The following is an 8,744-nucleotide window of genomic DNA, read 5'->3' on the forward strand; positions in this document are numbered from 1 at the left end:
TGTGAGAGATAAAAGGAGGATCAGCTTTGCAGTGGTTTGGACAACAACCTTTGAGACCCTGAAGAAATGAAAAAAATATAAATCCCATGGAATCAAAAAAGGACAGGGATTTTTTTTTTTCTTTACCAGGGTGGTGTGTGCATGTGTGTTCTTGTGATAAAGCTGTGAAGTTTTTGGCTGCCCTTTTCTGGCTTCTGTTGTTTTCTAGGGGCTCAGTGGGATAGATAGTTTGTGCTGTGACAGGACATGCCAACAAATTGCATCACTTCTGCCTCGGTGGCCGAGGACAATGACATGCCATATGCCCATGGCAAGAAATGAATGGGGCTCATTTACACTGGCACTGGGTGCCTTCAGCCCTGTCAGTCTTCAGAGGCTATCCATGGCAAATTGGAAAGTAGCACTGGAGTAGCAGCAGCATGAAGAGATACAGGCTGAAAAGCTTCCAGCATTCATAACTTTATGAACAACATGCAGCTTTGAAAGGCAAAAAAAAAAAATCCATGTGACACCTTGGATGCACTTATCCCATCCTTTTGCAATTTAACCTTTCATTCTCAGAAAGAGAGTCACCAGTTGATTCTCCCTGTGATTTGGGGTAGGTTTTTTTGCATGTCACTAAAAAAAAAAATAGAAAATTAAAAAAAAAATCTTTGAGTAAATTCCAGCTGCAAAGAGAAAACAAAAACACAGTGGGTGTCATGCTTTATGCATTCAAAATAGCTTCTCCGCTCAAACAGACTGCTGCAAAGATTTGCCCCAAAGTTGACCCCATTGCCTCTAGTTTGCACTCCAGCAACAACAAAACTCATATTTGACCTCTGACCTTCCTGGCAACACATCATTTGTTTCCATGTGTTGAAGCAAAGGATGATGGGTGATGATTAAAGAGCAATGGGTCTGTTGGTCTGAGACGCTAATGAGGATGAAATGAGAAGGTCAGCGATCATCCTCACATGGCAAACTAGGACATGGAGCTAATCTGTTGTTAATTGTCCTTTACATTTGTTTTAAGGACAGTGGCAGAGATAGGTGGCAGTCATATGTCTCCCTTCTTTATAATCTCTGTAATTAGCACATGAAGTAGTTAGGCTTGCCTGAGGAAGCCTGAAATGTGATTGCAAATGGGTTATTTTATTTTGCTATATTTAATTATTCCATTTCCAATTTGCATTACTCCAGAGCTGGCCAAGGGTGACTGACTGGCAAGTGTGGAGACAGAAATTGGCTCTTTTTTTTCCCCTTTCTCACAGGTGACAGTCTGTAAGCTGCATAGTGCATGGTTTCTTCTCCTATTTTTCCCACTAGTGGATGTCTGCCTAAATGTGCTGTGGCTGCTCCCATGGCTGTTAGGCTGCTTAGATTTCTGTGCATCTTCACTTCTCTCCACTTGGCCCATTACCATTCATCTCAAAGTTACCTAGATGTGAAGAAAGAGCATCTGGTCTTCCTGCACTGACTGCCTTGTAACTTCTGTGCCCTGTTGGCCGCAGCTGACATTAAACTGAGAAAGCAGGGGAAAATACCCTGCTCCCTGAACCGATCACACATGCACAAGTTTCTCCTGTAAAATCTCAGCAGCCATAAGTTAACAGGGAATCCTAATTAAACAAGGTATTGCTGGTATCAAAACAAATCCATCTTCAGGACGCTGGTATTTTTGGCAGACCGCGGCACTAAAGATATTGGATACAAACACTTTTCCATTACAAATCCATCTGATACATTCCGGTGAAAAAGGGAAGCTAATAGCTCCTATCTCCTGTTTTGCTGATTCTTTTAGAGGAAAAGAAGCCTTTAAGTACGTGTTTTACATTTTTTGATGCTCAGAACACAATTCCTCCTTCACTTCATCTGCTGCTAACTGCTCCTGGTACACAACAGCCCTATATATTATAACTTGTTTTGTCAGCTCTGCTGAGAGAACGTGCAATCCCAGTCTCAAGGTGGTGTCATTTTGGTAGGGTTTCTTATTTTTATTTTTTAGACATATTCTCCCCCTGCACAACTGATGGGTGTGCTCAGCCTCTCAGAGGGAAACAAATCTGCTAGCCAAATGGCAATCAGCTGGTGAGCTAAAGCCTGAGAGCTTTAAAGTATTTGTCTAGTGAAGAGTTTACTGCAGTGCTAATCATAACACACTCATTAATTACTCATTTGGATTAAGCAGAAGGGTCAGAGGAGCCATCTTGACAATCCATGCCTATCAGTGTCCTTTTCCTGCCAATTAGTACAGAGACAATTTCAATGGCTGCAGCCTCTGCTTTTACACCTCCACCACCACCTGCTTTCGCCCTTTATCCTGCATAGCACATTAGCCACAACTGATAGCCAGCACATGGGCTTCAGTTTCAATGCAGCACCTTGTCAGGTATGAGCAAAAAGTGGATTACAGGCTAGAAAAGAACCTGGGCTAGGAACCAGAAAAACACTAGTCTCCACTTCCTTCTCCAGGATTTCTGAATGGGAGTCTTGAAGTGGATCTGTTTTTCCGTCAGCCTTTGGTACAATGAGAATGGCCATTGTAGTGATGTGATTTGTGGTCATCAGGGCTAAACAAAAGCAGAATCCCAGATGAAAGGAGCTGAACAGCTGTTCTGCTGTTATAGCACACATAGGAGAGGAAGGGTGAGAAAGCTGGAAGGGTGAAATGGCGGATTTCATGTCAGTTGATTAGGCGTGTAAGTTGCAAAGGAAATAGCATACCTGTCCTTGCACTTTCCAGACCAAAAGGAACATCCTTAGAGCTGACGATACATTTCAAACTTGGAGGCTATCCAGAAGTTCCATGCAAACACCTCTTACAGTCCTGTATCAGGAAGCTCAGCTCTCAGATCTGTCTGGCATGTCAAGAGTGACTCTATTGGTTGCAGGAAAATTATCCTCAATTAGTGCCAATGCAACTGTTCTCCTTTTTTCACATACGTTCTTATTAGGAAAAACTGACTGGAAATTTAGAGATTCCTGATCCTTCTGCACTCCTGAAATACATACTCCGTTATTCAGCAAATTCTGGACTCCCTTTGAAATATATATGTTCTCAAGTGGTCTCAATACTTCATTTAAAAATGCTTCCATCTGGGGAGCAGCTCTGTAGAAAGGGACCTGAAGGTTCTGGTGGAAAACAAGTTCAATATGAGTGAACAGCATGCTGCTGTGGTAAAGGAAGCCAAGAGGATGCTGGGTTACATCAAAAAGGGCATCACTAGGAGAGATAAAGATGTCATAATCTCACTCTACTTAGTGCTTGTCAGGCCACGCCTAGAATACTGTGTGCAGTTTTGGTCCTTGTTATACAAAAAAGATGAGGACAGGCTGGAGAGGGTCCAGAGAAAGGCCACAAAGATGATCAAAGCACTGGGAAAGCTGCTGTATGAGGAAAAGCTGAGAGAACTGGGTTTGTGTTCAGTCTTCAGAAAAGAAGGCTTAGATGAGACTTTATCACCATGTTCCAGTATTTAAAGGGTGGCTACAAAGAAGGTAGAGACTCCCTTTTTACAAGGAGTCACATGGAAAAGACAAGAGATAGTTGGCAAAAGTTACTCCTGGAGGGATTCCAACTGGACACAAGAGGAAATTTTTCACAATGAGAACAATCAGCCAGTGGAATCATCTCCCCAGGGAAGTGGTGGATTCCCCAAAGTCAGATAATTTTAAAATTCAGATGGACAGGGCCACCTTGTCTAGGTCATGCTTTACCTGGAAAGATTGGACCAGATAAACACAGAGGTCCCCTCCAACTTGGTATTCTATGATTCCATGATTAAACTATCAACAACAGATATCCTAACCTAACAATAAATATAGTTTTAGACATATTTTCTTCTGGTGTGTTGGCTGCTTGATCTTCCCAGCAAGCGGTGGGCTACCTTTGCCTCTGGTCAGGGCATGAAATCCAGGTAATTGCATACTGACCTTCTGCCCCAACCTTTTAGTTCACAGGCATTGCTCAGTTCTCATGCAACTGTCTTACAGTTGTAATGGAAACCGTGATGTCTCAGATGCAGCTGCTAGCGAGTATTGCCAGTTTAATGGCACTTAAATTCTTTTCAAACTTTCTTTCTTCTTTTTTCAGCCCGGAGAAGAGAAGGCTGCGTGGAGACCTAATAGCAGCCTTCCAATACCTGAAAGGGGGCCGATAAGGATGCTGGGGAGGGACTATTCATTAGGGATTGTAGTGATAGGACAAGGGGTAATGGGTTAGAACTTAAACAGGGGAAGTTTAGATTGGATATAAGGAAGAAACTCTTTCCTGTTAGGGTAGTGTGCCACTGGAATGGGTTGCCCAAGGAAGTTGTGAATGCTTCATCCCTGGTGGTGTTCAAGGCCAGGCTGGACAGAGCCTTGGGTGACATGGTTTAGTGGGAGGTGTCCCTGCCCATGGCAGGAGGGTTGGAACTAGATGATCTTAAGGTCCTTTCCAACCCTAACTATTCTATGTTTCTATGTTTCTATATTTCTTTCACCACTGAGGAATAGCTTCTTTTCATACACTCTCTCAAAGTCTTACGTGGACTCCAAGTTTGGCTAGAGATTAACATGAGAATTCAGGATATATAGGAAACTATTGTATTTTACTAGTTCACTGATTCAGGGGAATCAGTGTTTTTCTGTGTAAAATGGAGGTGGAGGGATATGGTCAGGACCAAAATAACTCTATTTATATGTATTTCTTTGCATTCATTTATTAATATCCTCTACTTCCTGTCATGCTTTATCCCTATATTTTTTAACATTGAACCTGCGTGTGTTTTAGTCACTTAAAAGCCAACCTCATTCTTTTTGTTTGACAACTCAGTCACCTGAAATGTCTGAGCAAATGAATCCCAGGGTTAAACAGTAGGGTACTGGCCTGAAGGCATTCCTTGTAAGCTATCTTCGGCTTTGGAGCTTTCACCCCTTGGTTTCTTCTCCTTGGTTCACAAAAGGATAAGTGTTTTAAAACAAAGTTTCACCTCAGAAGCAGAGAAGTAACTGGGTGATAAAAGCACAGCATAAATACAGAAGCCAGTGAAATTCCTTTGGGATATACTTGAAGATTGTTAGCTTACCATGTTGTCCAGGAGGACTGGTGGAGTCTTGTAAATGTGCATAGATAACAGACTGAGTGATTGGTTTAGTACTTTAAACTAAAACTTTGATTTTAAGCTTTAAACAACTCCTTCTTGAACACAAGTAAAACCACAGTTAAAAAGCTGCAAAGCCAAATCCCGATGGTTTAGAAACAAATATACTGGAAGAAAATTACTTGCAGTATTAGCTGTGCATTTGTAAACTACACACAACAGTTCCTTGAGCTGTTTGCAGCAGAGCCATGTTGGTGCCTCTTCCTTCACTGAAGAGTGCCAAGCTACTTACTTACTACTCAGATAAACTTTCAGTAACTGGGATTAAACCACAAAGACTTTGAAAAGGTAATGATTCAAGAACTGTAAGCAGTAGATGAATACATTTTGCAAACAAATAACTTGCCTGGGATTTTTTCAAATAAAGAGAGGGAGACTTTTCTTTAGTAAATTGCTATCTGAGAACCCTTTCCTCATACCTGCATCAACCATACTTGCTGTATCCGTTCAAAGCAGTGCTTCCACTTGAACACATAAAAAAACTAGAAGTCACACAGAGAAAGCATTGGCCACTTCATAGAAACTTTTGATAAAGGTAAATCACATGCATATGCCTATCTCATGAACTCTCCTCTGTGTTAATAAACAGAATATCACATTCAAAATAAATTTATGCCTGTTCCAAGCCACACATCTCAAAGGAAATTACAGTTTAACTTCTGTAACCATGTCAGAGGCACATTAAGTGAGTAATCTGCTTCTTTTCTTTGACATAAATCAACTCTAGCCTTAAAAAAAAACCACAACAAAATATAACTTTTGCACCTTTATCTGACAGACAGCAGGGTTTCAAACTGCTGCACCTTTTTTTGCAGGAAACTGAAAAAGGAACAGAATTTGCACATCTCTGGATGTTAGCCTAAAAATACTGTTTCCTTAAATTCAGTAGTTGTTTATCAAATATTTCTACTAATCAGCCTAAATATTTTTGCAAGACATTGGCAATTAGTTCACTTAGCAGAAGCTGGAATTGACAGGAATTGGGAGTTCTACTGACAGCATGCCCTGGTAGGCTTGGTATACTGGCAAAGGTAACTTTAGTCAGTATGAAGTCAAATTAAGTTGAGATCTTCCCTGACACTACAAGGGAATTCCTTAGAGATATGGGAATGTATTTTTGTTTGCTGCATTTGGTGACCTGAATGAATTTCTGCTACTAGAAAGGGACAGTGACTTGGACATCCAACATAAAGTGAAGTAGGCTTCTAGGTCCTAGATACTCAACTATTGTCAAAATAGGAGACATCTGAACTCAAGGTGTTCAGTAAAGTTCTTACCTGCCTGGAGTTCAGCTTCAGGCCCAGGTGATGACAACCTGGGCATCTTAGTGCCTGGCTTACACCTTAAGGTCAAGCAGTCATTTGATAGTGTACAAAAGTGGTCCCAGGAGTGCAGCCCTTTCCTAGAAGAAAACATTTGACCATGACTTTTCTTTTTCTCTCAGACTCAGCGTATTACTCCCTGTGTAGTCATATAGCACATCACAGAAAAGATAATCCTTTTCACTCCTCCACAAAGTATTAAACCCTGAAGAGGTGAAAGATGTGCACTTTAAGCTTCTTGGGCTTTGATGGGACTCAAACCAGTCTCTGCCCTATTCTAAATAAGAGATTCTGACCAAAAGCACACAAAATAGATCATATCTCAATATTTAACTGAGATGACACTTTAATGAGAGTCTAAGGCAAAACGCATAAGTAGGGAAATACTTGTGAAAGAGGAAAAGAATTGCCCTTTTCCCCCTCATCTGCTGCTTACCCAACCCTTAATAAAAAATTGTGATTTAAAAAAAAATCTTTAGAGAACATTGCATTTCACTTTTTCTAAAAGGATCTGTTACCCATGCAAGTGAAAATGATGCTACCACCACCCTTCCATCGCTACCGTGATTTAAAAGAATGAGCTTGTTCTGTGCAAGCTGGAGAAAAATATCTTTAATTAAAGTTTCTGGGCTGCAGACCACAGGAAGAAAAAAAAAAAGGACTTCCACCCAAGTTAGGTCTCCATTTGCCAGGAAGAACATTTTAAGACATACCTACTTCTGCAGCATTTCATATTGGCTGGGTCTAGACAGCTCTGTCCTCTCTGTGGGGCAATTACTATTCTACCATATAGCTAGCCCAAGCATCTAGAAACCTATTACTGATAGTGAAAACAAACATCCCTTGAATCATTAAAAAAAAAAAAAATTAATTACCAAAACTAAATAAGAATTAATAATAACAGCTTAACTTACTCAATAAAATTTAACCGATTAAAAATACCTATGCAGTGTCATTGTCACACACGTCACTAGTGGTTTGGATTCTCTCTTGGTTATCTTTGCATAAAACAGATGCTTACAGACATGATGCCATGACTAGCATCAGGAGATAAAGCAGAAGGGCTGAGCCAGTCTCTCACACCAACACTGCCAGTGTTCAATGAACACAGGTTTCCACAGGTCTTCAGTTACAGGCTATGAAGGAATTCACCCAAGGAAGGACAAGAAGAGTACTAACAGCCCAACTCTTCTATATTTCTTAGTGGGAACCTCATTTTCTTGGAACAATTCTGGACTTACTGTCACAGACCAACCTCATGCCAAGAGCAGCTGGTAAATTTGACCCAATATAACCAGATTGACCTCACATGAATACCTCAACTCAAGAAAAGCTATTCAGCAGTTTTAACACCAGAGACTTAATCCTCCAAAGTTGCTCTGGACAAATGTATATGGCTAAAAAATTTGTATACCTGACCTAAAATAGATGGTGTGTATCAATAGTACACAGATTTTCTAGACATTTTGTACTTTTACACTGATATGAACATGCATTTTTACCTTTCTTTATGCTAGATGCCTACATATGTAGACCAGGGTATGTTTGGTGGAGAAAGAGACAAAGCATAGGTCTGTTTTAACTTCCTTGTCTAGACATTAAGCTTCTATTGAAGCCATTTAGCAAGTCCTTTCAGCTTAATAAGACTGCTGACTTTCATTGTCAATAACTCAATAACAAGCAGGAGCTATAGCTAAATATACATCATCTGTTTTTACAAGCATTCAGGGTGGAGGCATCAATGAATTGCATTTTCAAGTGCTTATCTTTAGAACACTTAACCACCAAGTCCCAAAAACATTGCTGAAGTCTCATCTAGAGACTTCATATCCTCTGGAGACTTCAGAAGTACTTTGAAACAGTCCCTAAAAGCTATCTGAAATTAGTTGCATTACAAGTGTGGTTGAAAATTACATACTCTGTGCATTCAGCAAGATACAGAAGCACAAGACAGGTGTTAGACAGTTTTCTGGAAAGATCTTTAAAGGCAGTTAGTGCAGACTGCTTATAATTTCCTGTGGTAGGTTCCCATGCATATGTGTGCTGGGAGATACACAGGTTGAAGCAAAGACAAATTCTAGAATAAGCAAATATCTCATCTGCATCCAAACCCAGACTTAAATTGTTTTGTAATAAGCAAAACTGTAAAGCAATTTCATTCTCTTAAACTTCATGTCTCAAACTTTGTGTTCACACACAAGCAGCACAAGCTCTCCCTCTCATCCCCTTTTTTTTGCTGTGCATTGGGTAACTAGCTGCACACTGCTCGCTTATTTTCCACAGTTTTCTTGAGACC

The sequence above is a fragment of the Pezoporus occidentalis genome, unplaced genomic scaffold (genome assembly GCF_034315485.1).
Source record: "Pezoporus occidentalis ecotype Australia unplaced genomic scaffold, CSIRO_AGI_Poc_V1 ctg2, whole genome shotgun sequence".
Taxonomy (NCBI): domain Eukaryota; kingdom Metazoa; phylum Chordata; class Aves; order Psittaciformes; family Psittacidae; genus Pezoporus; species Pezoporus occidentalis.